Source organism: Phyllobates terribilis, unplaced genomic scaffold (genome assembly GCF_046119375.1).
Source record: "Phyllobates terribilis strain yellow unplaced genomic scaffold, ASM4611937v1 Scaffold_488__1_contigs__length_1352022, whole genome shotgun sequence".
NCBI lineage: Eukaryota > Metazoa > Chordata > Amphibia > Anura > Dendrobatidae > Phyllobates > Phyllobates terribilis.
This window is the reverse complement of record NW_027363248.1, coordinates 1,008,871-1,036,403: the sequence shown is the minus strand read 5'-3', so window position 1 is coordinate 1,036,403 and position 27,533 is coordinate 1,008,871. Positions and strand designations below refer to the sequence as shown.

The 27,533-nt window shown below is 43.5% G+C and overlaps 14 non-coding genes across 14 annotated transcripts; all 14 read left to right on the top strand.

The window, feature by feature from the left end:
- The first annotated feature begins 326 nt into the window (after window positions 1-326).
- Window positions 327-517, top strand: LOC141229773 (U2 spliceosomal RNA). The gene has a single exon (XR_012296395.1). It is a non-coding gene; the product is annotated as a U2 spliceosomal RNA (small nuclear RNA).
- A 1,118-nt stretch (window positions 518-1,635) lies between these two features.
- LOC141229772 (U2 spliceosomal RNA) lies at window positions 1,636-1,826 on the top strand. The gene has a single exon (XR_012296394.1). It is a non-coding gene; the product is annotated as a U2 spliceosomal RNA (small nuclear RNA).
- A 1,112-nt stretch (window positions 1,827-2,938) lies between these two features.
- On the top strand, window positions 2,939-3,129 carry LOC141229771 (U2 spliceosomal RNA). Its single transcript, XR_012296393.1, has one exon. It is a non-coding gene; the product is annotated as a U2 spliceosomal RNA (small nuclear RNA).
- Window positions 3,130-4,247: 1,118 nt separating this feature from the next.
- LOC141229769 (U2 spliceosomal RNA) lies at window positions 4,248-4,438 on the top strand. Its single transcript, XR_012296391.1, has one exon. It is a non-coding gene; the product is annotated as a U2 spliceosomal RNA (small nuclear RNA).
- A 1,115-nt stretch (window positions 4,439-5,553) lies between these two features.
- On the top strand, window positions 5,554-5,744 carry LOC141229768 (U2 spliceosomal RNA). The gene has a single exon (XR_012296390.1). It is a non-coding gene; the product is annotated as a U2 spliceosomal RNA (small nuclear RNA).
- Window positions 5,745-6,859: 1,115 nt separating this feature from the next.
- Window positions 6,860-7,050, top strand: LOC141229767 (U2 spliceosomal RNA). The gene has a single exon (XR_012296389.1). It is a non-coding gene; the product is annotated as a U2 spliceosomal RNA (small nuclear RNA).
- Window positions 7,051-13,440: 6,390 nt separating this feature from the next.
- Window positions 13,441-13,630, top strand: LOC141229960 (U2 spliceosomal RNA). Its single transcript, XR_012296575.1, has one exon. It is a non-coding gene; the product is annotated as a U2 spliceosomal RNA (small nuclear RNA).
- A 1,115-nt stretch (window positions 13,631-14,745) lies between these two features.
- LOC141229922 (U2 spliceosomal RNA) lies at window positions 14,746-14,936 on the top strand. Its single transcript, XR_012296539.1, has one exon. It is a non-coding gene; the product is annotated as a U2 spliceosomal RNA (small nuclear RNA).
- Window positions 14,937-16,054: 1,118 nt separating this feature from the next.
- On the top strand, window positions 16,055-16,245 carry LOC141229766 (U2 spliceosomal RNA). Its single transcript, XR_012296388.1, has one exon. It is a non-coding gene; the product is annotated as a U2 spliceosomal RNA (small nuclear RNA).
- Window positions 16,246-17,360: 1,115 nt separating this feature from the next.
- On the top strand, window positions 17,361-17,551 carry LOC141229765 (U2 spliceosomal RNA). The gene has a single exon (XR_012296387.1). It is a non-coding gene; the product is annotated as a U2 spliceosomal RNA (small nuclear RNA).
- Window positions 17,552-18,669: 1,118 nt separating this feature from the next.
- On the top strand, window positions 18,670-18,860 carry LOC141229764 (U2 spliceosomal RNA). The gene has a single exon (XR_012296386.1). It is a non-coding gene; the product is annotated as a U2 spliceosomal RNA (small nuclear RNA).
- Window positions 18,861-19,978: 1,118 nt separating this feature from the next.
- Window positions 19,979-20,169, top strand: LOC141229763 (U2 spliceosomal RNA). Its single transcript, XR_012296385.1, has one exon. It is a non-coding gene; the product is annotated as a U2 spliceosomal RNA (small nuclear RNA).
- Window positions 20,170-21,287: 1,118 nt separating this feature from the next.
- On the top strand, window positions 21,288-21,478 carry LOC141229762 (U2 spliceosomal RNA). The gene has a single exon (XR_012296384.1). It is a non-coding gene; the product is annotated as a U2 spliceosomal RNA (small nuclear RNA).
- Window positions 21,479-22,596: 1,118 nt separating this feature from the next.
- On the top strand, window positions 22,597-22,787 carry LOC141229916 (U2 spliceosomal RNA). Its single transcript, XR_012296533.1, has one exon. It is a non-coding gene; the product is annotated as a U2 spliceosomal RNA (small nuclear RNA).
- Window positions 22,788-27,533: the final 4,746 nt, after the last annotated feature.

The following is a 27,533-nucleotide window of genomic DNA, read 5'->3' as shown; positions in this document are numbered from 1 at the left end:
AGGAGAGGTATGTAATCAGCAGCCCTCCTGCTAAGGGTAGACAGCTGCTCGTTCCACCCCACCCCCCGCCTTAATTGGTTCTCCTCCCTTCCAACGGTGTTGAGGCGGGTGGGAACAGCAGGGGGTGAAGGTGCTGTGTTTAAAGAGGTGGAGTTATGCAGATCTAAAACGCGTGGATTGCAGCAGCAGCAAGCCGAAAAGTGCAGGCATGTAAGGGATCTAGAGGTTGACAACATGTCTTCTTAACGGGAGTCCAGGAGCTCATCTCCACAAATGGACTTTTCAGGATCCTTGGGTGGCTCCGTAGTTTGAAACCAATTCTGGTTATCGCTTCTCGGCCTTTTGGCTAAGATCAAGTGTAGTATCTGTTCTTATCAGTTTAATATCTGATACGTCCCCTATCTGGGGACCATATATTAAATGGATTTTTAGAACAGGGAGATGGAAAAAGAGCTTGCTCTGTCCACTCCACGCATTGACCTGGTATTGCAGTATCTCCAGGACCGGTGCACCCCTTCTTTAATGCAGTTTCTAAAATCAGAAAGAATTGAATTCAATGTTTTTTGTTCATTTTGCTTGTTTGTCGGATTTTGGGATGGACTCTTTGGCTTTGCTTTTCTTCTCCTCATTGGATTTTTCATGTTCAAAGTTGCAGAAGCCAGATTACAAGCTCATTTTGGTTCAACTTCAGCATCTGTGCATTGCATTGCCATGTAATGTAATGCAATGCTATCTTTCTAGCTCTCCCTTTTTACTTCCTTTTGGATAAACAGACATATTAGGCAAGCATTTTGGAGCTTTCACCTAAATAACTACAGGTGGTGAGATAAGCTGCACAATATAATTGACCTTTCAGTATATTGTTGCACACACACCATCTATTTAGCAAATGCCCTTGTTATCAACAGCAGCCTTTTAAACTCACCTGAGCTAACAGGTATGTGCGCTGGTTACTCTGCTGCGCTTAAAATTTCTTTTTTGGTTTGCTACAATGCCTTTTCTGAAACGTTGTCTCCCTCTGCTGGAACACTGACTTCTTTCATTTAATGCCTGCAGACTATAAAAGAGAACCCAACCCAAAAAGTTTGGTTGATTAGTCTGTGGCATTCTGTTAAACTGTTGCTTATGGCGGTCTCTGTGAGCTTCTCAGCGACATTCAGCCAGCCAGGTATCCTGCCTGCAGTAGATGGAATGTGGCAATGGAACGCTGGCTGCGCGTGTCATAATAGGCTCTGAGCCTTTATATACCTGTGCACAGCAGCAGCCACCTTCAGTCTGCTGCTGGACAGCCAGCAGCAGCAGCAGCAGCAGGAGAGGTATGTAATCAGCAGCCCTCCTGCTAAGGGTAGACAGCTGCTCGTTCCACCCCACCCCCCGCCTTAATTGGTTCTCCTCCCTTCCAACGGTGTTGAGGCGGGTGGGAACAGCAGGGGGTGAAGGTGCTGTGTTTAAAGAGGTGGAGTTATGCAGATCTAAAACGCGTGGATTGCAGCAGCAGCAAGCCGAAAAGTGCAGGCATGTAAGGGATCTAGAGGTTGACAACATGTCTTCTTAACGGGAGTCCAGGAGCTCATCTCCACAAATGGACTTTTCAGGATCCTTGGGTGGCTCCGTAGTTTGAAACCAATTCTGGTTATCGCTTCTCGGCCTTTTGGCTAAGATCAAGTGTAGTATCTGTTCTTATCAGTTTAATATCTGATACGTCCCCTATCTGGGGACCATATATTAAATGGATTTTTAGAACAGGGAGATGGAAAAAGAGCTTGCTCTGTCCACTCCACGCATTGACCTGGTATTGCAGTATCTCCAGGACCGGTGCACCCCTTCTTTAATGCAGTTTCTAAAATCAGAAAGAATTGAATTCAATGTTTTTTGTTCATTTTGCTTGTTTGTCGGATTTTGGGATGGACTCTTTGGCTTTGCTTTTCTTCTCCTCATTGGATTTTTCATGTTCAAAGTTGCAGAAGCCAGATTACAAGCTCATTTTGGTTCAACTTCAGCAACTGTGCATTGCATTGCCATGTAATGTAATGCAATGCTATCTTTCTAGCTCTCCCTTTTTACTTCCTTTTGGATAAACAGACATATTAGGCAAGCATTTTGGAGCTTTCACCTAAATAACTACAGGTGGTGAGATAAGCTGCACAATATAATTGAACTTTCAGTATATTGTTGCACACACACCATCTATTTAGCAAATGCCCTTGTTATCAACAGCAGCCTTTTAAACTCACCTGAGCTAACAGGTATGTGCGCTGGTTACTCTGCTGCGCTTAAAATTTCTTTTTTGGTTTGCTACAATGCCTTTTCTGAAACGTTGTCTCCCTCTGCTGGAACACTGACTTCTTTCATTTAATGCCTGCAGACTATAAAAGAGAACCCAACCCAAAAAGTTTGGTTGATTAGTCTGTGGCATTCTGTTAAACTGTTGCTTATGGCGGTCTCTGTGAGCTTCTCAGCGACATTCAGCCAGCCAGGTATCCTGCCTGCAGTAGATGGAATGTGGCAATGGAACGCTGGCTGCGCGTGTCATAATAGGCTCTGAGCCTTTATTTACCTGTGCACAGCAGCAGCCACCTTCAGTCTGCTGCTGGACAGCCAGCAGCAGCAGCAGGAGAGGTATGTAATCAGCAGCCCTCCTGCTAAGGGTAGACAGCTGCTCGTTCCACCCCACCCCCCGCCTTAATTGGTTCTCCTCCCTTCCAACGGTGTTGAGGCGGGTGGGAACAGCAGGGGGTGAAGGTGCTGTGTTTAAAGAGGTGGAGTTATGCAGATCTAAAACGCGTGGATTGCAGCAGCAGCAAGCCGAAAAGTGCAGGCATGTAAGGGATCTAGAGGTTGACAACATGTCTTCTTAACGGGAGTCCAGGAGCTCATCTCCACAAATGGACTTTTCAGGATCCTTGGGTGGCTCCGTAGTTTGAAACCAATTCTGGTTATCGCTTCTCGGCCTTTTGGCTAAGATCAAGTGTAGTATCTGTTCTTATCAGTTTAATATCTGATACGTCCCCTATCTGGGGACCATATATTAAATGGATTTTTAGAACAGGGAGATGGAAAAAGAGCTTGCTCTGTCCACTCCACGCATTGACCTGGTATTGCAGTATCTCCAGGACCGGTGCACCCCTTCTTTAATGCAGTTTCTAAAATCAGAAAGAATTGAATTCAATGTTTTTTGTTCATTTTGCTTGTTTGTCGGATTTTGGGATGGACTCTTTGGCTTTGCTTTTCTTCTCCTCATTGGATTTTTCATGTTCAAATTTGCAGAAGCCAGATTACAAGCTCATTTTGGTTCAACTTCAGCATCTGTGCATTGCATTGCCATGTAATGTAATGCAATGCTATCTTTCTAGCTCTCCCTTTTTACTTCCTTTTGGATAAACAGACATATTAGGCAAGCATTTTGGAGCTTTCACCTAAATAACTACAGGTGGTGAGATAAGCTGCACAATATAATTGACCTTTCAGTATATTGTTGCACACACACCATCTATTTAGCAAATGCCCTTGTTATCAACAGCAGCCTTTTAAACTCACCTGAGCTAACAGGTATGTGCGCTGGTTACTCTGCTGCGCTTAAAATTTCTTTTTTGGTTTGCTACAATGCCTTTTCTGAAACGTTGTCTCCCTCTGCTGGAACACTGACTTCTTTCATTTAATGCCTGCAGACTATAAAAGAGAACCCAACCCAAAAAGTTTGGTTGATTAGTCTGTGGCATTCTGTTAAACTGTTGCTTATGGCGGTCTCTGTGAGCTTCTCAGCGACATTCAGCCAGCCAGGTATCCTGCCTGCAGTAGATGGAATGTGGCAATGGAACGCTGGCTGCGCGTGTCATAATAGGCTCTGAGCCTTTATATACCTGTGCACAGCAGCAGCCACCTTCAGTCTGCTGCTGGACAGCCAGCAGCAGCAGCAGCAGCAGGAGAGGTATGTAATCAGCAGCCCTCCTGCTAAGGGTAGACAGCTGCTCGTTCCACCCCACCCCCCGCCTTAATTGGTTCTCCTCCCTTCCAACGGTGTTGAGGCGGGTGGGAACAGCAGGGGGTGAAGGTGCTGTGTTTAAAGAGGTGGAGTTATGCAGATCTAAAACGCGTGGATTGCAGCAGCAGCAAGCCGAAAAGTGCAGGCATGTAAGGGATCTAGAGGTTGACAACATGTCTTCTTAACGGGAGTCCAGGAGCTCATCTCCACAAATGGACTTTTCAGGATCCTTGGGTGGCTCCGTAGTTTGAAACCAATTCTGGTTATCGCTTCTCGGCCTTTTGGCTAAGATCAAGTGTAGTATCTGTTCTTATCAGTTTAATATCTGATACGTCCCCTATCTGGGGACCATATATTAAATGGATTTTTAGAACAGGGAGATGGAAAAAGAGCTTGCTCTGTCCACTCCACGCATTGACCTGGTATTGCAGTATCTCCAGGACCGGTGCACCCCTTCTTTAATGCAGTTTCTAAAATCAGAAAGAATTGAATTCAATGTTTTTTGTTCATTTTGCTTGTTTGTCGGATTTTGGGATGGACTCTTTGGCTTTGCTTTTCTTCTCCTCATTGGATTTTTCATGTTCAAAGTTGCAGAAGCCAGATTACAAGCTCATTTTGGTTCAACTTCAGCAACTGTGCATTGCATTGCCATGTAATGTAATGCAATGCTATCTTTCTAGCTCTCCCTTTTTACTTCCTTTTGGATAAACAGACATATTAGGCAAGCATTTTGGAGCTTTCACCTAAATAACTACAGGTGGTGAGATAAGCTGCACAATATAATTGACCTTTCAGTATATTGTTGCACACACACCATCTATTTAGCAAATGCCCTTGTTATCAACAGCAGCCTTTTAAACTCACCTGAGCTAACAGGTATGTGCGCTGGTTACTCTGCTGCGCTTAAAATTTCTTTTTTGGTTTGCTACAATGCCTTTTCTGAAACGTTGTCTCCCTCTGCTGGAACACTGACTTCTTTCATTTAATGCCTGCAGACTATAAAAGAGAACCCAACCCAAAAAGTTTGGTTGATTAGTCTGTGGCATTCTGTTAAACTGTTGCTTATGGCGGTCTCTGTGAGCTTCTCAGCGACATTCAGCCAGCCAGGTATCCTGCCTGCAGTAGATGGAATGTGGCAATGGAACGCTGGCTGCGCGTGTCATAATAGGCTCTGAGCCTTTATATACCTGTGCACAGCAGCAGCCACCTTCAGTCTGCTGCTGGACAGCCAGCAGCAGCAGCAGCAGGAGAGGTATGTAATCAGCAGCCCTCCTGCTAAGGGAAGACAGCTGCTCGTTCCACCCCACCCCCCGCCTTAATTGGTTCTCCTCCCTTCCAACGGTGTTGAGGCGGGTGGGAACAGCAGGGGGTGAAGGTGCTGTGTTTAAAGAGGTAGAGTTATGCAGATCTAAAACGCGTGGATTGCAGCAGCAGCAAGCCGAAAAGTGCAGGCATGTAAGGGATCTAGAGGTTGACAACATGTCTTCTTAACGGGAGTCCAGGAGCTCATCTCCACAAATGGACTTTTCAGGATCCTTGGGTGGCTCCGTAGTTTGAAACCAATTCTGGTTATCGCTTCTCGGCCTTTTGGCTAAGATCAAGTGTAGTATCTGTTCTTATCAGTTTAATATCTGATACGTCCCCTATCTGGGGACCATATATTAAATGGATTTTTAGAACAGGGAGATGGAAAAAGAGCTTGCTCTGTCCACTCCACGCATTGACCTGGTATTGCAGTATCTCCAGGACCGGTGCACCCCTTCTTTAATGCAGTTTCTAAAATCAGAAAGAATTGAATTCAATGTTTTTTGTTCATTTTGCTTGCTTGTCGTATTTTGGGATGGACTCTTTCGCTTTGCTTTTCTTCTCCTCATTGGATTTTTCATGTTCAAAGTTGCAGAAGCCAGATTACAAGCTCATTTTGGTTCAACTTCAGCAACTGTGCATTGCATTGCCATGTAATGTAATGCAATGCTATCTTTCTAGCTCTCCCTTTTTACTTCCTTTTGGATAAACAGACATATTAGGCAAGCATTTTGGAGCTTTCACCTAAATAACTACAGGTGGTGAGATAAGCTGCACAATATAATTGACCTTTCAGTATATTGTTGCACACACACCATCTATTTAGCAAATGCCCTTGTTATCAACAGCAGCCTTTTAAACTCACCTGAGCTAACAGGTATGTGCGCTGGTTACTCTGCTGCGCTTAAAATTTCTTTTTTGGTTTGCTACAATGCCTATTCTGAAACGTTGTCTCCCTCTGCTGGAACACTGACTTCTTTCATTTAATGCCTGCAGACTATAAAAGAGAACCCAACCCAAAAAGTTTGGTTGATTAGTCTGTGGCATTCTGTTAAACTGTTGCTTATGGCGGTCTCTGTGAGCTTCTCAGCGACATTCAGCCAGCCAGGTATCCTGCCTGCAGTAGATGGAATGTGGCAATGGAACGCTGGCTGCGCGTGTCATAATAGGCTCTGAGCCTTTATATACCTGTGCACAGCAGCAGCCACCTTCAGTCTGCTGCTGGACAGCCAGCAGCAGCAGCAGCAGGAGAGGTATGTAATCAGCAGCCCTCCTGCTAAGGGTAGACAGCTGCTCGTTCCACCCCACCCCCCGCCTTAATTGGTTCTCCTCCCTTCCAACGGTGTTGAGGCGGGTGGGAACAGCAGGGGGTGAAGGTGCTGTGTTTAAAGAGGTAGAGTTATGCAGATCTAAAACGCGTGGATTGCAGCAGCAGCAAGCCGAAAAGTGCAGGCATGTAAGGGATCTAGAGGTTGACAACATGTCTTCTTAACGGGAGTCCAGGAGCTCATCTCCACAAATGGACTTTTCAGGATCCTTGGGTGGCTCCGTAGTTTGAAACCAATTCTGGTTATCGCTTCTCGGCCTTTTGGCTAAGATCAAGTGTAGTATCTGTTCTTATCAGTTTAATATCTGATACGTCCCCTATCTGGGGACCATATATTAAATGGATTTTTAGAACAGGGAGATGGAAAAAGAGCTTGCTCTGTCCACTCCACGCATTGACCTGGTATTGCAGTATCTCCAGGACCGGTGCACCCCTTCTTTAATGCAGTTTCTAAAATCAGAAAGAATTGAATTCAATGTTTTTTGTTCATTTTGCTTGTTTGTCGGATTTTGGGATGGACTCTTTGGCTTTGCTTTTCTTCTCCTCATTGGATTTTTCATGTTCAAAGTTGCAGAAGCCAGATTACAAGCTCATTTTGGTTCAACTTCAGCAACTGTGCATTGCATTGCCATGTAATGTAATGCAATGCTATCATTCTAGCTCTCCCTTTTTACTTCCTTTTGGATAAACAGACATATTAGGCAAGCATTTTGGAGCTTTCACCTAAATAACTACAGGTGGTGAGATAAGCTGCACAATATAATTGACCTTTCAGTATATTGTTGCACACACACCATCTATTTAAAAAATGCCCTTGTTATCAACAGCAGCCTTTTAAACTCACCTGAGCTAACAGGTATGTGCGCTGGTTACTCTGCTGCGCTTAAAATTTCTTTTTTGGTTTGCTACAATGCCTTTTCTGAAACGTTGTCTCCCTCTGCTGGAACACTGACTTCTTTCATTTAATGCCTGCAGACTATAAAAGAGAACCCAACCCAAAAAGTTTGGTTGATTAGTCTGTGGCATTCTGTTAAACTGTTGCTTATGGCGGTCTCTGTGAGCTTCTCAGCGACATTCAGCCAGCCAGGTATCCTGCCTGCAGTAGATGGAATGTGGCAATGGAACGCTGGCTGCGCGTGTCATAATAGGCTCTGAGCCTTTATATACCTGTGCACAGCAGCAGCCACCTTCAGTCTGCTGCTGGACAGCCAGCAGCAGCAGCAGCAGGAGAGGTATGTAATCAGCAGCCCTCCTGCTAAGGGTAGACAGCTGCTTGTTCCACCCCACCCCCCGCCTTAATTGGTTCTCCTCCCTTCCAACGGTGTTGAGGCGGGTGGGAACAGCAGGGGGTGAAGGTGCTGTGTTTAAAGAGGTGGAGTTATGCAGATCTAAAACGCGTGGATTGCAGCAGCAGCAAGCCGAAAAGTGCAGGCATGTAAGGGATCTAGAGGTTGACAACATGTCTTCTTAACGGGAGTCCAGGAGCTCATCTCCACAAATGGACTTTTCAGGATCCTTGGGTGGCTCCGTAGTTTGAAACCAATTCTGGTTATCGCTTCTCGGCCTTTTGGCTACGATCAAGTGCTTTATTGCAGGAGATTGTGGTTGAAGGGCACTCGGGTACCCCTCTCCTTGGCCTGGCAGGATCGTCCACTTTGGTGGACTTAACCTGCTTGCTGCTATTAGGGAGAGGGCTTAGTCCCAGGGTAACGAGTTGCGATCCCCCAGCTTCCAGGTGTTTTTCGCTGCAAGAACACTGGGAGCGCAGATTGCAAGCGGCTGCAATTTGCAACCTTGTTGCGTTTTTCCATGGAGGTTGACCCTAACCTCGTGCCTCTTTATGCGAGGCTAAAAAACTCTATCCGAATTCACTTCACGGCGGGTGGCTCGGATATGAGGAAATTAGGGTATGTAGTCCAGGACGTGCTCAGGAACCTTCTTGGCGTACAAAGGAATGAAATTCTCTCCATCCAGGATTATCCCAGAAGAGGTGACTATGACATCACATTCACCGGAGAAGGTATTTTTAGAGATGTACTAGAAAAGTTAAAAAAAGTTGAAAATAGTCCTGTTTTGAAAGGGATACAAATTGTTGAGCACGTCCTGGATGAGGTAAGACTGGTTATTGTAAAAGTATTTTCGCCCTTTGTTTCTGCTCCAGAAGTAATGTCATTTCTAGCAATTTATTTTAAAAGTGTTAAATGTATTGGGAAGATATTAAACGAATATAACATATGGACATCTAAGTGGAAATTCCTTGTGAAGTGTACAAGAGATCCAAATACACCAGGTGGTATACGGCTCCCCCCTGCCCGTTTCAAAATTGGGCAAACAAATGGGGATTTCTTCTTTTCTGGGATGCCAGTATATTGCAGAAATTGTGGGCGCTATGGTCATTCAAAAGAAAACTGTCATGTATCATGTAGAAATTGTGCTAGTGAAGAACATGAGACAAAAGAATGCCCTAAGGAAAAGAAATGCAGTTTTTGCCAGACTCCAGGTCACTTTTATTTTTCTTGCCCTCACAGATTTCGGGAAGATGAGCAAAAGGGGAAGTCCAAGACGTCCAACCAAGGACCAAAAGATCAGACCACCCCTCAGGAGGAGGAACAACAACCTGGAGCCTCTGGAGACAATAAGGGCGTACCAAATAGTGAAGTGTCTCCAGAGTCTATGACAGGTAAAATACCAAATCCCAAAACCTGGCTGCAGGACCTGCGGGAGTCCAAAAGGAGGGCTGAGAAGGAGCAGAAGGGCACTACTGGTAAGGTCAAAAGGGACCGGCAAAAGGCCAACACAGAAGCCCATGCCCAGTCTGGGTCTCCTAGTGCTGAGGGCGCTGAGTGGATACAGGTGGGTCCTAAGAAAATGAAAAAGGGTGGTTCGGAGGAGGCAGCAGGAGGTGAACAGATGGACACTTCTCCAGAAGGGGACGTGGACGCTGGACCCTCAGGGGTTTCGGTCTCCGCTGCTACAGGTGGGGACCGGGATCTTGCTGCCTCTGAAGAGTCAGAGGCTCTGCCTTGTGCGCAACCTCCTCCTATAGGACGACCTTCTACAGGTCAAACAGGGGCGGCGGAACCCCTCGGGGACCCACCTGATCAGGAACTGCATGGCCAGCCAATGGAGACCCAGCGGGTTCTGCCAGCCAGCCCTCCGAGCTATGCCAGTGTAGCGTCGGGTTTATATAAATGTGGTAATCTTTCCTCCTCCACGGAGACTCTCGTGACGATACTATCAGATGAGGAGGGAGGCGCAAGCCCAGTGGTCTGATCAGGTTCATCGGACAGGTAAATCCGTTGCTCTTAGTTACCTAAGTAAAATTTCTACATTTTCTAATGATGGCTGAACTCAAAGGTATTTCCCTCAACGTGAGAGGCATAAAATCTAACACGAGAAGAACTGCTCTTTTTAATTTTTTTACGTGTTTTACTGCATCTGTATTTTTTCTGCAAGAATGTAATATCCCACATGAAATGTCATATCAAAAATATAAAGATGAGTGGAAGTGTGGGCCATCTGTCTGGTCCGGATCGAATGCTGCAGGATCAGCGGGTGTAGCCATACTTTTTAAAGGGAACGTTTTAATTGATTTTATTCAGGAAATTTTACCAGGTCGTATTTTATTAGTGAAAGCTTTTATTGATGGTATTAGATGGCAGTTTTTAAATTTTTATGGATCCCCAGAGAAAAATGAAAGAGCCGAAATGCTTGATCTTTTACCATTATTTATTAATAACTCTGAACCTTTTATCTTAGCAGGGGATTTTAATTGTGTTTTAAAAGGTGAAAACCGGCGCTCCAGCTCTGTAAGCAGGAACTACGATAAAACCTCAGGTATGCTACATGATATAGTCAAAGATGCTAAATTGATAGACATATATAAAGAGTGTCATAGTGACAGCCCAGAGGACGCCGGTTTCACTTGGAGCAATGCTAATTGTAGCTCTAGGATTGATTTTATTTTTGGTTCAGATAAAACAATACCTGCCAAATGTGAAGTTTTAACTAATATATTTTCAGACCATAAACTTTAATCCTTTACCATAAAAGTAAATGACAACAAAAAATGTGGTAAGAATAGCTGGAAAATGAACGTATCCCTTTTAACCGACCCGCAGATTTTATCAGATTTTATTGAGTTTTATAGGAAATGTAGAAAAGGGAAAAAAACAAATGAGACTATGAGTGTATGGTGGGATAGAATGAAAGTAAAAATAAAAGACTTTTTTATTAAAAAGAGTATATGTAGAGCCAAAGAAAAATATGAAGAATATAGAATTTTAAATACCCGCCTACAAACATTATTTAAGCTCAGAGACAATGGGATAGATGTACAAGTTGATATTTCAAACTTAAAAGAAGAGATTTCAAAATGGCTAGAACAAAAAGGAAAAGAGATAATTTTTCGTTCTAGAGTACAACATATAGAAGAAAATGAAAAGTGTTCCAGATATTTTTTTAGGAAAAATAAAAAAGAAAAAGTGATAATTGACCATATAGATGGTGAGAATAATATAAAAAATATGCTGGGTAAAGTTGAGGTTTTTTTTTCTAATCTTTTTAATGGAAAAAATATAGATAATAAATTAATGGATGATTCGCTGCAAGGACTAACAGCTGTTTTAGATCCCGCATCCCAAGAGTTTTTATCCCAAGTTTTAACAGAACAAGAAGTGTTAAAAACTATTAAAAGTTTTAAAACTGGAAAGGTCCCTGGTCCTGATGGCATCCCAATAGAATTTTATGTATGTTTTTATGATATTTTAAAAGATGATTTGTTTTATTTGTTTACTGAGGTTTTTAATAATAAGGTTTTATTAAATTCCTGGAAGAAAGGTGAAGTCTCCCTCCTATACAAAAAAGGTGATAAATCAAAATTAGAAAACTGGAGACCAATAACACTTTTAAATTGTGACTATAAAATAATGGCTAAAATTTGTGCAAATCGTCTAAAAGAAGTCATCAGCAAAGTTATTCATTCTAATCAAGTGTGTGGGGTGCCGGGGCGCAGTATATGGGACAATCTGAATTTAGTGAAAGACTGTATTGAGGATGTGAAAGACAGAAAGGGGAAAATGGCGATTTTATCTATTGATTTTGAAAAAGCATTTGACCGTGTCTCACACTTTTATCTTTTTAAAGTTTTAGAGAAAATGGGCATACCAGAAGGGTTTTTACTATCGCTTAAAGCATTTTACAAGGATTGTACAAGTAAGATTTTAGTGAATGGTTTTAAGACACAAGAGGTATTTTTACGGTCAGGGGTGAAACAGGGATGCCCTCTGTCCCCCCTACTGTTTATCTGTGCACTGGAACCAATGTTATGTGCAATACGCCAAAATAAACAGATATGCGGTGTCCCTCTGCCTGGAAGCGGTGGTTTGGAGGCCAAGGTTGTAGGCTACATGGATGACGTGGCGGTCTTGTGTACAGATGCACCATCACTTACGGCCACTCTCCATCAAGTGCAATCCTTTTGTCTAGCTTCTGGTTTTAAAATCAATTTTAATAAGTGTAACATTTTAAGTGTTGGGGGGATGATTTTACGTGATGTACCAATTAATGTCTCCGAATCCATTTCCATTTTAGGTATATCATTCACTGAAAATAATGATGGTTATAATAGTTGGGAAACAGTTACACAGAAAGTAAATACGAAAATATGTATGTGGAACATGAGGAGACTTACAATGGAGGGTAAAGTATTGGTTTTAAAGATGGTGATTTTACCTCTTTTATTGTATCTTAGCATGGTTTTCCCCCCGCCTGTTAATGTTTTAAAAAAGATAACCAAAACCTGTTTTACCTTCTTTTGGAACTCAAAAATGGAAAAGCTGAAAAGAGAAATCGTGATGAAATCAAAAGTAAAAGGTGGTAAAGATTTTCCAGATTTTAATAGGTTTCTTTTAATCCATCTGTTCGTTTACTGTTTTAATGCCCTTTTTAAGAATCACTATTGGTCCTTTTTTATGCGTTTTAATACAGGATTTTTTATGAGAAAGTTTGGATGGTATGAAGTTAATATATCTGTGCCCCATGCTTTTAATTTGTCGACGCATTATGAGATTTTAAGGAAAATAGTGTCCGATTTTAATTTAGGGACTAAGAAAATAGAGGAATTAAGAAATAGTAAGAAACTAATTAAAGAAATACGTAAAAGTGAGGAAATATGTAATGTTGACAGATATGATGATGACAAATCTATGTCTATCTGGAAAATGATTAACGTTTTTTATCTTTTTAATGAACAGAGAGATCTGGCTTGGAGTTGCATGCACCGCTGTCTTCCTTGCCGGGCATTCCAATACAGAAGAGGATTTGTGAGGTCTGCCATCTGCCCAAGAGCCGGATTCCAAGACGAGGAAACGGTGGAACATCTATTATGGACATGTAATTTTGCAAAGGATTTCTGGAGAAGACTGCTCCCCCTACTGGAAAAGGTGGCAGACCTCAAGGACTTTACATATAAAACTGTGCTATACGGACTTATGGAATGCCCCACAATGGACCAGTACACAATGGCTTGGAAGACAGTGAACTGCGCCAAGTCATCTCTCTGGAAAGCGCGCAACATTGCTATTTTTAAACAAGATGTTTTATCAGTGAATGATGTTTTAAGTTTATGTTTATGTGAAATGTATACTTATTATTTAATTGACAAAAAGAAAAATGTACATATTTCCAAAAAATGGCTTGTTGACCAATGGAACCTAATTATTTAAAATCTTTGTATTTTTTTGTTTTGTAAATTTCATTTGTCTTTTAACGTTTGGTATTTGTGTAATTATGCTTGTAATTTGTTAAAGTTTTAATAAACGGTTTTATCCCTCTGCAGGGGATAGCCAAATTAAAAAAAAAAATCTGTTCTTATCAGTTTAATATCTGATACGTCCCCTATCTGGGGACCATATATTAAATGGATTTTTAGAACAGGGAGATGGAAAAAGAGCTTGCTCTGTCCACTCCACGCATTGACCTGGTATTGCAGTATCTCCAGGACCGGTGCACCCCTTCTTTAATGCAGTTTCTAAAATCAGAAAGAATTGAATTCAATGTTTTTTGTTCATTTTGCTTGTTTGTCGGATTTTGGGATGGACTCTTTGGCTTTGCTTTTCTTCTCCTCATTGGATTTTTCATGTTCAAAGTTGCAGAAGCCAGATTACAAGCTCATTTTGGTTCAACTTCAGCAACTGTGCATTGCATTGCCATGTAATGTAATGAAATGCTATCTTTCTAGCTCTCCCTTTTTACTTCCTTTTGGATAAACAGACATATTAGGCAAGCATTTTGGAGCTTTCACCTAAATAACTACAGGTGGTGAGATAAGCTGCACAATATAATTGACCTTTCAGTATATTGTTGCACACACACCATCTATTTAGCAAATGCCCTTGTTATCAACAGCAGCCTTTTAAACTCACCTGAGCTAACAGGTATGTGCGCTGGTTACTCTGCTGCGCTTAAAATTTCTTTTTTGGTTTGCTACAATGCCTTTTCTGAAACGTTGTCTCCCTCTGCTGGAACACTGACTTCTTTCATTTAATGCCTGCAGACTATAAAAGAGAACCCAACCCAAAAAGTTTGGTTGATTAGTCTGTGGCATTCTGTTAAACTGTTGCTTATGGCGGTCTCTGTGAGCTTCTCAGCGACATTCAGCCAGCCAGGTATCCTGCCTGCAGTAGATGGAATGTGGCAATGGAACGCTGGCTGCGCGTGTCATAATAGGCTCTGAGCCTTTATATACCTGTGCACAGCAGCAGCCACCTTCAGTCTGCTGCTGGACAGCCAGCAGCAGCAGCAGCAGGAGAGGTATGTAATCAGCAGCCCTCCTGCTAAGGGTAGACAGCTGCTCGTTCCACCCCACCCCCCGCCTTAATTGGTTCTCCTCCCTTCCAACGGTGTTGAGGCGGGTGGGAACAGCAGGGGGTGAAGGTGCTGTGTTTAAAGAGGTGGAGTTATGCAGATCTAAAACGCGTGGATTGCAGCAGCAGCAAGCCGAAAAGTGCAGGCATGTAAGGGATCTAGAGGTTGACAACATGTCTTCTTAACGGGAGTCCAGGAGCTCATCTCCACAAATGGACTTTTCAGGATCCTTGGGTGGCTCCGTAGTTTGAAACCAATTCTGGTTATCGCTTCTCGGCCTTTTGGCTAAGATCAAGTGTAGTATCTGTTCTTATCAGTTTAATATCTGATACGTCCCCTATCTGGGGACCATATATTAAATGGATTTTTAGAACAGGGAGATGGAAAAAGAGCTTGCTCTGTCCACTCCACGCATTGACCTGGTATTGCAGTATCTCCAGAACCGGTGCACCCCTTCTTTAATGCAGTTTCTAAAATCAGAAAGAATTGAATTCAATGTTTTTTGTTCATTTTGCTTGTTTGTCGGATTTTGGGATGGACTCTTTGGCTTTGCTTTTCTTCTCCTCATTGGATTTTTCATGTTCAAAGTTGCAGAAGCCAGATTACAAGCTCATTTTGGTTCAACTTCAGCAACTGTGCATTGCATTGCCATGTAATGTAATGAAATGCTATCTTTCTAGCTCTCCCTTTTTACTTCCTTTTGGATAAACAGACATATTAGGCAAGCATTTTGGAGCTTTCACCTAAATAACTACAGGTGGTGAGATAAGCTGCACAATATAATTGACCTTTCAGTATATTGTTGCACACACACCATCTATTTAGCAAATGCCCTTGTTATCAACAGCAGCCTTTTAAACTCACCTGAGCTAACAGGTATGTGCGCTGGTTACTCTGCTGCGCTTAAAATTTCTTTTTTGGTTTGCTACAATGCCTTTTCTGAAACGTTGTCTCCCTCTGCTGGAACACTGACTTCTTTCATTTAATGCCTGCAGACTATAAAAGAGAACCCAACCCAAAAAGTTTGGTTGATTAGTCTGTGGCATTCTGTTAAACTGTTGCTTATGGCGGTCTCTGTGAGCTTCTCAGCGACATTCAGCCAGCCAGGTATCCTGCCTGCAGTAGATGGAATGTGGCAATGGAACGCTGGCTGCGCGTGTCATAATAGGCTCTGAGCCTTTATATACCTGTGCACAGCAGCAGCCACCTTCAGTCTGCTGCTGGACAGCCAGCAGCAGCAGCAGCAGCAGGAGAGGTATGTAATCAGCAGCCCTCCTGCTAAGGGTAGACAGCTGCTCGTTCCACCCCACCCCCCGCCTTAATTGGTTCTCCTCCCTTCCAACGGTGTTGAGGCGGGTGGGAACAGCAGGGGGTGAAGGTGCTGTGTTTAAAGAGGTGGAGTTATGCAGATCTAAAACGCGTGGATTGCAGCAGCAGCAAGCCGAAAAGTGCAGGCATGTAAGGGATCTAGAGGTTGACAACATGTCTTCTTAACGGGAGTCCAGGAGCTCATCTCCACAAATGGACTTTTCAGGATCCTTGGGTGGCTCCGTAGTTTGAAACCAATTCTGGTTATCGCTTCTCGGCCTTTTGGCTAAGATCAAGTGTAGTATCTGTTCTTATCAGTTTAATATCTGATACGTCCCCTATCTGGGGACCATATATTAAATGGATTTTTAGAACAGGGAGATGGAAAAAGAGCTTGCTCTGTCCACTCCACGCATTGACCTGGTATTGCAGTATCTCCAGGACCGGTGCACCCCTTCTTTAATGCAGTTTCTAAAATCAGAAAGAATTGAATTCAATGTTTTTTGTTCATTTTGCTTGTTTGTCGGATTTTGGGATGGACTCTTTGGCTTTGCTTTTCTTCTCCTCATTGGATTTTTCATGTTCAAAGTTGCAGAAGCCAGATTACAAGCTCATTTTGGTTCAACTTCAGCAACTGTGCATTGCATTGCCATGTAATGTAATGAAATGCTATCTTTCTAGCTCTCCCTTTTTACTTCCTTTTGGATAAACAGACATATTAGGCAAACATTTTGGAGCTTTCACCTAAATAACTACAGGTGGTGAGATAAGCTGCACAATATAATTGACCTTTCAGTATATTGTTGCACACACACCATCTATTTAGCAAATGCCCTTGTTATCAACAGCAGCCTTTTAAACTCACCTGAGCTAACAGGTATGTGCGCTGGTTACTCTGCTGCGCTTAAAATTTCTTTTTTGGTTTGCTACAATGCCTTTTCTGAAACGTTGTCTCCCTCTGCTGGAACACTGACTTCTTTCATTTAATGCCTGCAGACTATAAAAGAGAACCCAACCCAAAAAGTTTGGTTGATTAGTCTGTGGCATTCTGTTAAACTGTTGCTTATGGCGGTCTCTGTGAGCTTCTCAGCGACATTCAGCCAGCCAGGTATCCTGCCTGCAGTAGATGGAATGTGGCAATGGAACGCTGGCTGCGCGTGTCATAATAGGCTCTGAGCCTTTATATACCTGTGCACAGCAGCAGCCACCTTCAGTCTGCTGCTGGACAGCCAGCAGCAGCAGCAGCAGGAGAGGTATGTAATCAGCAGCCCTCCTGCTAAGGGTAGACAGCTGCTCGTTCCACCCCACCCCCCGCCTTAATTGGTTCTCCTCCCTTCCAACGGTGTTGAGGCGGGTGGGAACAGCAGGGGGTGAAGGTGCTGTGTTTAAAGAGGTGGAGTTATGCAGATCTAAAACGCGTGGATTGCAGCAGCAGCAAGCCGAAAAGTGCAGGCATGTAAGGGATCTAGAGGTTGACAACATGTCTTCTTAACGGGAGTCCAGGAGCTCATCTCCACAAATGGACTTTTCAGGATCCTTGGGTGGCTCCGTAGTTTGAAACCAATTCTGGTTATCGCTTCTCGGCCTTTTGGCTAAGATCAAGTGTAGTATCTGTTCTTATCAGTTTAATATCTGATACGTCCCCTATCTGGGGACCATATATTAAATGGATTTTTAGAACAGGGAGATGGAAAAAGAGCTTGCTCTGTCCACTCCACGCATTGACCTGGTATTGCAGTATCTCCAGGACCGGTGCACCCCTTCTTTAATGCAGTTTCTAAAATCAGAAAGAATTGAATTCAATGTTTTTTGTTCATTTTGCTTGTTTGTCGGATTTTGGGATGGACTCTTTGGCTTTGCTTTTCTTCTCCTCATTGGATTTTTCATGTTCAAAGTTGCAGAAGCCAGATTACAAGCTCATTTTGGTTCAACTTCAGCAACTGTGCATTGCATTGCCATGTAATGTAATGAAATGCTATCTTTCTAGCTCTCCCTTTTTACTTCCTTTTGGATAAACAGACATATTAGGCAAACATTTTGGAGCTTTCACCTAAATAACTACAGGTGGTGAGATAAGCTGCACAATATAATTGACCTTTCAGTATATTGTTGCACACACACCATCTATTTAGCAAATGCCCTTGTTATCAACAGCAGCCTTTTAAACTCACCTGAGCTAACAGGTATGTGCGCTGGTTACTCTGCTGCGCTTAAAATTTCTTTTTTGGTTTGCTACAATGCCTTTTCTGAAACGTTGTCTCCCTCTGCTGGAACACTGACTTCTTTCATTTAATGCCTGCAGACTATAAAAGAGAACCCAACCCAAAAAGTTTGGTTGATTAGTCTGTGGCATTCTGTTAAACTGTTGCTTATGGCGGTCTCTGTGAGCTTCTCAGCGACATTCAGCCAGCCAGGTATCCTGCCTGCAGTAGATGGAATGTGGCAATGGAACGCTGGCTGCGCGTGTCATAATAGGCTCTGAGCCTTTATATACCTGTGCACAGCAGCAGCCACCTTCAGTCTGCTGCTGGACAGCCAGCAGCAGCAGCAGCAGCAGGAGAGGTATGTAATCAGCAGCCCTCCTGCTAAGGGTAGACAGCTGCTCGTTCCACCCCACCCCCCGCCTTAATTGGTTCTCCTCCCTTCCAACGGTGTTGAGGCGGGTGGGAACAGCAGGGGGTGAAGGTGCTGTGTTTAAAGAGGTGGAGTTATGCAGATCTAAAACGCGTGGATTGCAGCAGCAGCAAGCCGAAAAGTGCAGGCATGTAAGGGATCTAGAGGTTGACAACATGTCTTCTTAACGGGAGTCCAGGAGCTCATCTCCACAAATGGACTTTTCAGGATCCTTGGGTGGCTCCGTAGTTTGAAACCAATTCTGGTTATCGCTTCTCGGCCTTTTGGCTAAGATCAAGTGTAGTATCTGTTCTTATCAGTTTAATATCTGATACGTCCCCTATCTGGGGACCATATATTAAATGGATTTTTAGAACAGGGAGATGGAAAAAGAGCTTGCTCTGTCCACTCCACGCATTGACCTGGTATTGCAGTATCTCCAGGACCGGTGCACCCCTTCTTTAATGCAGTTTCTAAAATCAGAAAGAATTGAATTCAATGTTTTTTGTTCATTTTGCTTGTTTGTCGGATTTTGGGATGGACTCTTTGGCTTTGCTTTTCTTCTCCTCATTGGATTTTTCATGTTCAAAGTTGCAGAAGCCAGATTACAAGCTCATTTTGGTTCAACTTCAGCAACTGTGCATTGCATTGCCATGTAATGTAATGAAATGCTATCTTTCTAGCTCTCCCTTTTTACTTCCTTTTGGATAAACAGACATATTAGGCAAGCATTTTGGAGCTTTCACCTAAATAACTACAGGTGGTGAGATAAGCTGCACAATATAATTGACCTTTCAGTATATTGTTGCACACACACCATCTATTTAGCAAATGCCCTTGTTATCAACAGCAGCCTTTTAAACTCACCTGAGCTAACAGGTATGTGCGCTGGTTACTCTGCTGCGCTTAAAATTTATTTTTTGGTTTGCTACAATGCCTTTTCTGAAACGTTGTCTCCCTCTGCTGGAACACTGACTTCTTTCATTTAATGCCTGCAGACTATAAAAGAGAACCCAACCCAAAAAGTTTGGTTGATTAGTCTGTGGCATTCTGTTAAACTGTTGCTTATGGCGGTCTCTGTGAGCTTCTCAGCGACATTCAGCCAGCCAGGTATCCTGCCTGCAGTAGATGGAATGTGGCAATGGAACGCTGGCTGCGCGTGTCATAATAGGCTCTGAGCCTTTATATACCTGTGCACAGCAGCAGCCACCTTCAGTCTGCTGCTGGACAGCCAGCAGCAGCAGCAGCAGCAGGAGAGGTATGTAATCAGCAGCCCTCCTGCTAAGGGTAGACAGCTGCTCGTTCCACCCCACCCCCCGCCTTAATTGGTTCTCCTCCCTTCCAACGGTGTTGAGGCGGGTGGGAACAGCAGGGGGTGAAGGTGCTGTGTTTAAAGAGGTGGAGTTATGCAGATCTAAAACGCGTGGATTGCAGCAGCAGCAAGCCGAAAAGTGCAGGCATGTAAGGGATCTAGAGGTTGACAACATGTCTTCTTAACGGGAGTCCAGGAGCTCATCTCCACAAATGGACTTTTCAGGATCCTTGGGTGGCTCCGTAGTTTGAAACCAATTCTGGTTATCGCTTCTCGGCCTTTTGGCTAAGATCAAGTGTAGTATCTGTTCTTATCAGTTTAATATCTGATACGTCCCCTATCTGGGGACCATATATTAAATGGATTTTTAGAACAGGGAGATGGAAAAAGAGCTTGCTCTGTCCACTCCACGCATTGACCTGGTATTGCAGTATCTCCAGGACCGGTGCACCCCTTCTTTAATGCAGTTTCTAAAATCAGAAAGAATTGAATTCAATGTTTTTTGTTCATTTTGCTTGTTTGTCGGATTTTGGGATGGACTCTTTGGCTTTGCTTTTCTTCTCCTCATTGGATTTTTCATGTTCAAAGTTGCAGAAGCCAGATTACAAGCTCATTTTGGTTCAACTTCAGCAACTGTGCATTGCATTGCCATGTAATGTAATGAAATGCTATCTTTCTAGCTCTCCCTTTTTACTTCCTTTTGGATAAACAGACATATTAGGCAAGCATTTTGGAGCTTTCACCTAAATAACTACAGGTGGTGAGATAAGCTGCACAATATAATTGACCTTTCAGTATATTGTTGCACACACACCATCTATTTAGCAAATGCCCTTGTTATCAACAGCAGCCTTTTAAACTCACCTGAGCTAACAGGTATGTGCGCTGGTTACTCTGCTGCGCTTAAAATTTATTTTTTGGTTTGCTACAATGCCTTTTCTGAAACGTTGTCTCCCTCTGCTGGAACACTGACTTCTTTCATTTAATGCCTGCAGACTATAAAAGAGAACCCAACCCAAAAAGTTTGGTTGATTAGTCTGTGGCATTCTGTTAAACTGTTGCTTATGGCGGTCTCTGTGAGCTTCTCAGCGACATTCAGCCAGCCAGGTATCCTGCCTGCAGTAGATGGAATGTGGCAATGGAACGCTGGCTGCGCGTGTCATAATAGGCTCTGAGCCTTTATATACCTGTGCACAGCAGCAGCCACCTTCAGTCTGCTGCTGGACAGCCAGCAGCAGCAGCAGCAGCAGGAGAGGTATGTAATCAGCAGCCCTCCTGCTAAGGGTAGACAGCTGCTCGTTCCACCCCACCCCCCGCCTTAATTGGTTCTCCTCCCTTCCAACGGTGTTGAGGCGGGTGGGAACAGCAGGGGGTGAAGGTGCTGTGTTTAAAGAGGTGGAGTTATGCAGATCTAAAACGCGTGGATTGCAGCAGCAGCAAGCCGAAAAGTGCAGGCATGTAAGGGATCTAGAGGTTGACAACATGTCTTCTTAACGGGAGTCCAGGAGCTCATCTCCACAAATGGACTTTTCAGGATCCTTGGGTGGCTCCGTAGTTTGAAACCAATTCTGGTTATCGCTTCTCGGCCTTTTGGCTAAGATCAAGTGTAGTATCTGTTCTTATCAGTTTAATATCTGATACGTCCCCTATCTGGGGACCATATATTAAATGGATTTTTAGAACAGGGAGATGGAAAAAGAGCTTGCTCTGTCCACTCCACGCATTGACCTGGTATTGCAGTATCTCCAGGACCGGTGCACCCCTTCTTTAATGCAGTTTCTAAAATCAGAAAGAATTGAATTCAATGTTTTTTGTTCATTTTGCTTGTTTGTCGGATTTTGGGATGGACTCTTTGGCTTTGCTTTTCTTCTCCTCATTGGATTTTTCATGTTCAAAGTTGCAGAAGCCAGATTACAAGCTCATTTTGGTTCAACTTCAGCAACTGTGCATTGCATTGCCATGTAATGTAATGAAATGCTATCTTTCTAGCTCTCCCTTTTTACTTCCTTTTGGATAAACAGACATATTAGGCAAACATTTTGGAGCTTTCACCTAAATAACTACAGGTGGTGAGATAAGCTGCACAATATAATTGACCTTTCAGTATATTGTTGCACACACACCATCTATTTAGCAAATGCCCTTGTTATCAACAGCAGCCTTTTAAACTCACCTGAGCTAACAGGTATGTGCGCTGGTTACTCTGCTGCGCTTAAAATTTATTTTTTGGTTTGCTACAATGCCTTTTCTGAAACGTTGTCTCCCTCTGCTGGAACACTGACTTCTTTCATTTAATGCCTGCAGACTATAAAAGAGAACCCAACCCAAAAAGTTTGGTTGATTAGTCTGTGGCATTCTGTTAAACTGTTGCTTATGGCGGTCTCTGTGAGCTTCTCAGCGACATTCAGCCAGCCAGGTATCCTGCCTGCAGTAGATGGAATGTGGCAATGGAACGCTGGCTGCGCGTGTCATAATAGGCTCTGAGCCTTTATATACCTGTGCACAGCAGCAGCCACCTTCAGTCTGCTGCTGGACAGCCAGCAGCAGCAGCAGCAGCAGGAGAGGTATGTAATCAGCAGCCCTCCTGCTAAGGGTAGACAGCTGCTCGTTCCACCCCACCCCCCGCCTTAATTGGTTCTCCTCCCTTCCAACGGTGTTGAGGCGGGTGGGAACAGCAGGGGGTGAAGGTGCTGTGTTTAAAGAGGTGGAGTTATGCAGATCTAAAACGCGTGGATTGCAGCAGCAGCAAGCCGAAAAGTGCAGGCATGTAAGGGATCTAGAGGTTGACAACATGTCTTCTTAACGGGAGTCCAGGAGCTCATCTCCACAAATGGACTTTTCAGGATCCTTGGGTGGCTCCGTAGTTTGAAACCAATTCTGGTTATCGCTTCTCGGCCTTTTGGCTAAGATCAAGTGTAGCATCTGTTCTTATCAGTTTAATATCTGATACGTCCCCTATCTGGGGACCATATATTAAATGGATTTTTAGAACAGGGAGATGGAAAAAGAGCTTGCTCTGTCCACTCCACGCATTGACCTGGTATTGCAGTATCTCCAGGACCGGTGCACCCCTTCTTTAATGCAGTTTCTAAAATCAGAAAGAATTGAATTCAATGTTTTTTGTTCATTTTGCTTGTTTGTCGGATTTTGGGATGGACTCTTTGGCTTTGCTTTTCTTCTCCTCATTGGATTTTTCATGTTCAAAGTTGCAGAAGCCAGATTACAAGCTCATTTTGGTTCAACTTCAGCAACTGTGCATTGCATTGCCATGTAATGTAATGAAATGCTATCTTTCTAGCTCTCCCTTTTTACTTCCTTTTGGATAAACAGACATATTAGGCAAGCATTTTGGAGCTTTCACCTAAATAACTACAGGTGGTGAGATAAGCTGCACAATATAATTGACCTTTCAGTATATTGTTGCACACACACCATCTATTTAGCAAATGCCCTTGTTATCAACAGCAGCCTTTTAAACTCACCTGAGCTAACAGGTATGTGCGCTGGTTACTCTGCTGCGCTTAAAATTTCTTTTTTGGTTTGCTACAATGCCTTTTCTGAAACGTTGTCTCCCTCTGCTGGAACACTGACTTCTTTCATTTAATGCCTGCAGACTATAAAAGAGAACCCAACCCAAAAAGTTTGGTTGATTAGTCTGTGGCATTCTGTTAAACTGTTGCTTATGGCGGTCTCTGTGAGCTTCTCAGCGACATTCAGCCAGCCAGGTATCCTGCCTGCAGTAGATGGAATGTGGCAATGGAATGCTGGCTGCGCGTGTCATAATAGGCTCTGAGCCTTTATATACCTGTGCACAGCAGCAGCCACCTTCAGTCTGCTGCTGGACAGCCAGCAGCAGCAGCAGCAGCAGCAGCAGGAGAGGTATGTAATCAGCAGCCCTCCTGCTAAGGGTAGACAGCTGCTCGTTCCACCCCACCCCCCGCCTTAATTGGTTCTCCTCCCTTCCAACGGTGTTGAGGCGGGTGGGAACAGCAGGGGGTGAAGGTGCTGTGTTTAAAGAGGTGGAGTTATGCAGATCTAAAAACGCGTGGATTGCAGCAGCAGCAAGCCGAAAAGTGCAGGCATGTAAGGGATCTAGAGGTTGACAACATGTCTTCTTAACGGGAGTCCAGGAGCTCATCTCCACAAATGGACTTTTCAGGATCCTTGGGTGGCTCCGTAGTTTGAAACCAATTCTGGTTATCGCTTCTCGGCCTTTTGGCTGCGATCGTATGACTGTACCTTGATTGGTGCGAGTCTCCTGGAGTAATCCGGACCCTTTTGTGGAGGATTTTCTGCTTTTTCCTGTGGTATTCCATACCGACAGAATCCAAGATGTCTTTTGTGAAGAACACCATCCGTTTGTCCGTGGATCCATCTGACCAGAACAAGAACAACGTGGTTTTCATTGTCCAAGACATCGTTGAAGGCAAAGCTGGAGCAAGACGTTCTGAGATCTTCAGTGTCAACGAATTTTCACGTCAAGGTAATTATGACGTTACCTTTATGGACCAGGATGTTTGCCTTAATGTCTTTGAATGGCTCCGTGGTCACTCTAGTGACCCCTGCTTGGAAGGAGTTAGATGGGAACCTTTGTTTGGTCTGCAAGAAAAGGAGGTGACTGTGACTGTCTATAACCCTTTTACAGACCCTGAGCTGCTGGAGTGCTTCCTCTCTCGCTACTGTGAATATGTGCGGAAGGGAGTGAAGCAAGTCAATTGTCTAGGAATCTTTAACTGTCAGTATAAATTCCGTGTGAAATTGAAAAGGGATCCTGACAGTGTGGGGGGCTTTAGACACCCTCCATCAAATTTTTCCGTTGCAGGCCATAGAGGTTTCCTCTTTTACCCAGGCCAGCCCATGTTTTGCCGTAGATGCTTTTCTTTCGGACATACCATGGTAACATGCCTTAAAGGGCAGTGTTGCCGAAATTGCAGAAAGGAGGGGCATATGGCCAACCAGTGTCCAGAGGCCAAGTCCTGTGATGTCTGTGGGAGTAGTGATCACATGTATAAGGACTGTCCTATGAGTGCACCTAGACGTTCTGATAAAGAACAGAAGGAGGAAGAGCTGGAGAGGAGGCAGATGGCAAGCGCACTGAAAGTGCTGGAAAGATTGGAGAGGGAGGAGAGAGAGGGAAGGAGGCGGGAAACTGGTAGAGCCTCTCCCTCTACGGCGCCAGAGGAGGTGTCCCTGAGACCATGTTCTTCTTCTGCTGAAGAAATGAGGAAGAAGCGGAGGGAAGAAAAGGAGTTCTGGAGGGAAGTGGCAAAGGTGGAGAAAAAGGCAGTGTCTGCGAGAATATCTAGGAAAGTGGTGGAAGCAGAGCTGCCTGAGATGATGACTTTTGGAGAGGCAATGGACGCAACAGGATGTGAAGTGCAAATCTCGGAACTCGACAGTCCTGAACACCCTTCGGGTCCTGAAAACATTGAAGATTTTTCTTCGGAGGATGATAGGGGTGCAAAGAAGAGTCGTAGGGAGGATGGTGGGGGCAGTGATGATGCAGATTTTAGTGAGCCTCAGAGGAAGATCAGAACTGCCAGAATGAGGAGTGTGGCTGGTGAAGCCAGCGGGTCGGAAACCAGCTGTTCTGTTCTGATGGCGGAGGAGGATAGTGGTGGTGCTTGATAGTGTCACCATATAATATTGTAAATGTTTTTTCTTTTTGTCCTCTTGTGAGCTTTGGTTTAGGCCAAAGGCTATTTCTTTGTGTAATTGGTGAAGGAGTAGAAGTATTATGGGATTTACCATAGTGTCCCAAAACGTAAGAGTGTTTAAAAGTAAAGTAAGAAGAGCTGCTATTTTTGAGTTTTTAGCTATGCAAAATGCATCTATTTTTTGTTTACAAGAATGTGGGGTAGTGGATGGTGTGAAAGGGGATGAATGGTCTTATGGAGCGTCTGTGTGGTCGGGGAGTGCATGTAATAAGAATGATGGTGTGGGTATTTTGGTTAAAGGAAGGGAGGTTGTTTTGAGTGATTATTTGGTTATTGAGGTGGGGAGATGTATCCTTGCTAATTTTGTATACAAGAATGTAAAGTTTTGTGTTATTAATGTTTATGCGCCAGTTGAAAAAAATGAGCGCAAAAATTTATTTGAAAAAATTAAGCTTTTTGTTCCAGGAAGAATACCTGTGGTAATTGTGGGTGATATGAACTGTGATGTGGGGAGAGTGAATGTGGATGTGTCTGGGAAAGCATTATTGGAGTTAGTGAATGATTTTGGGTTGTGTGATATGCAGCGCGTGTGTAACATGAATCCTTTGTTGAACACTTTCTTTTCTGAGAGTGGTAGGGTACAATCCAGATTGGATTATTGTTTTATTTCTAAAAATATGGTTTCTGTTAATTATAGGCAGGAAAACGTTCTTTTTTCAGATCATGTGTGTATGTTGTGTGAGTTGGATATAAAAGTTGATGGAGTGTTTGGGAGAGGATTGTGGAAGTTAAATGTTAAACTGTTAGGGAATGAAGATGTGAGAAAGGAGTATGAAAGGCGGTATGAAGAATGGTGTAAGCATAAAAATGAGTTTGGGAATGTTTGTGAGTGGTGGGACTGGGTGAAGAAACAAACAAAAATGTTCTTTAAAAATTTAGGATACAAGTATGCAGCAATTAAAAGAGAGAGTTTTGTTAAACTGAACGCGCGGTTGAGCGTTTTGTATAAGTTAAGGGAAGGAGGAGTTGAGGTGGAGGAGGATATTTTAGAGGTAAAAAAGGAGATTAGTGAGTTTTTGTTGGAGAGAGGGAGAAGCATAGTGTTTAGGGCAAAGATTGATAAGATGGAGCAGGATGAGAAATGTTCTCGGTTTTTCTTTAAAAAAGTTTTTGGAAAGAAACAGAGTATGAGCGTGGTGTATGGAGCAGATGGAAGTGAGGTGAGTGGAGAGGATATGTGTGAAGAGGTGGCTAAGTATTATGAGGATCTGTATGCAGTGAAACAGAGGGATGAATGTTTGGAGAATGATGTTTTGAGTGTGTTAGAGAGTAAGTTGAGTGAAGCAGAAAGAGAGAGAGTGATGGGTGAGGTGACTGGTGATGAGGTATGGAAGGTTATGTGTAGTATGGCTTTGAATAAGACGCCGGGGGAGGATGGCCTCCCAGTAGAATTTTATCGTGTGATGTGGGGTGTGATTGGTAAGGACTTTGTGGATGTATGTAAGTATATGTGGGGAAACATGGAGGTGACTGAGAGTATGCGTGCAGGTATGGTTGTGTTAATTCCTAAGAAAGGGGATTTGAAAAGTCTGAGGAATTGGAGGCCAATAACGTTACTTAATTGTGATTATAAAATCTATGCAAAACTTATGGCTAATAGGATGCGTGATGTGACAGAGAGTGTGATTGGGGATGAGCAGTGTTGTGCGGTACCTGGGAGGCGGATTCATGAGTGTGTGTGTATGTTAAGAGATTGTCTATGGGATTGCATGGGTCGTAAGAAGAGTGTATTTTTGTTAAGTTTGGATTTTGAAAAGGCGTATGATAGGTTGTCGCATGGTTTTTTGTTCAGAGTGTTGTTAAAAATGGGTTTTCCGGCTGATTTTGTTGGGCGAGTGAGAAGTTTGTATGCGGGTGTTTATAGCTGTGTTTTAATGAATGGGTATGTGGGTAGGAAAGTGAATGTGTTTTCGGGTGTGCGACAGGGGTGTCCTTTGTCCCCTGTAGCATTTATTTGTGCAATTGAGCCATTGTTGTGTATGCTGAGGAAAGATAAGGTAATTCGTGGTGTGCAAGTGCCGGGAGGTGGAGGAAAAGAATGGAAGGTGAGTGGTTATATGGATGACGTGTGTGTATTATGTGATTCTGAATGTTCGGTGAGGC